This window comes from Fukomys damarensis, unplaced genomic scaffold (genome assembly GCF_012274545.1).
Source record: "Fukomys damarensis isolate Sample0158 unplaced genomic scaffold, DMR_v1.0_HiC HiC_scaffold_30, whole genome shotgun sequence".
In the NCBI taxonomy this organism is placed as follows: Eukaryota; Metazoa; Chordata; class Mammalia; order Rodentia; family Bathyergidae; genus Fukomys; species Fukomys damarensis.
Window position 1 is genome coordinate 17,291,945 of NW_022900942.1, and position 1,666 is coordinate 17,293,610.

Below are 1,666 nucleotides of genomic sequence, written 5' to 3' on the forward strand. Positions count from 1 at the left end.
ACTGAGCTAAATCCCCGGCCCATAATTTCCAATTCTTTATGGCCGAGTAGTATTCCATTTTATAGAAAAACCACATCTTTATCCAGTTTACAACTGATGGGCAAATGGGCTGTTTCCAAGTTTTAGCTATTACAAACTGTGCCGCTATAAATACAGGTGTGCCTATATCACTGTGATATGATTCCCTTAATTCTTTTGCAAAGATACCCAGCAGAGGGATGGCTGGGTGAAATGGAACCTCTAATCCCAGCTCTTTGAGGTATCTCCATATTGATTTCTATAGTGGTTGCACCAGTCTGCACTCCCACCAACAACGGAGAAGGGTTCCTTTCTCCCCAAAACCCTGCCAACATTTGTTATTGTTGATTTTTTGACAGCAACCATTCTTTGGGGGGTGAGGTGGAATCTCAGTATTGTTTTGTTTCTTGATCCAGTCTGCCCATCTGTATTTTTTGATTGGGTGATGAAAACATTTACCCTGAGACTTACTGAGGAAAGATTTACTTATTCCTATAATTATGTTGTTTTCCTATTGCTGATTTCTTTATTGTTCTCTTTTGCTTAACTACTTACCCTGACTAGTGCTTAGACTCCTTGAAATCATTGGTTTCATTATCCTTGAGAATGCTCTGGTGTGGCCCCTTTGCCTCCCCTCATTTTTCCCTCCTCCATTTCTTGATCCTCTTTCCATTTAAACAAAATTTATCCCCTATTTTTATTATCTTTCTTTTATTTTCCTTTTTATATTTTGGGTTTCTTGTATAAGAAAAACCATGATATATTTAAACTTGCGTGTTTTATTTCATTCTGTTATGGTCTTGAGGTACATCTATTTTTCTACAAATGAATCAAGTTTATCCTTCTGTATGGCATAGTAGTACTCCATTATCTATAAATACCACATTTTCTTTACTCATTCATTTTTTAAGGAGAGAATCTTTATAATTATCACTTCAACATATCTAACTATATATTTCTCCTGTACATTAGAAATTGTTTTAAAGTTTCACCCATTTATTATTGTCCTTTTGGCCTATAATATACTTTTTTTTTTTTTGGTACCGGGGATTGAACTCAGGTCCTTGCGCTTGCAAGGCAGGCCACCGAGCCGCTGAGCTAAATCCCCAGCTGGACTATAATATGCTTTTAATTACAGATAGGCTGGAATGTGATGAGTGGAGGGAAGGAACAAGGAACAGAGAAAGGAAAGGTGTCAATCAGAGAGAAGAAAAAGGAAATGACAATAATTTGGGGGAAAAGGGGAGGTCAATCTCTCTTGATTCTATTTTTGTATCTTGAATAGAGGGCTGGTCTAAAGATCATTTGAGAGAATATTTGTGGGAATAGGAGAAAGGATGCAGAGGGAGGGAAGTGTAACTGGAGATTGAGGGAAGCCATGAGAAGGCTGGATCTTGCTTATATGTTGATATTTAGCTTGTGTTTTGATCCTCTATACAATTCTTGTGAGATTTTCCATTTCTACAGGACTCCGGTTGAACATAATGTGCTAAATAGTCTCTGTGACTCTTCCCCCAGGTCTCCTTCTTTGCCCTCCGCAAAGATGTCATATTCCCATGTGTAATCTCTATGGCATCTAGAGTTCTTGGATGCTCAGGAGTTTCCTTGTTGGCATCAAACAGTGGGTGGTGGGCAGACCATACTCCCC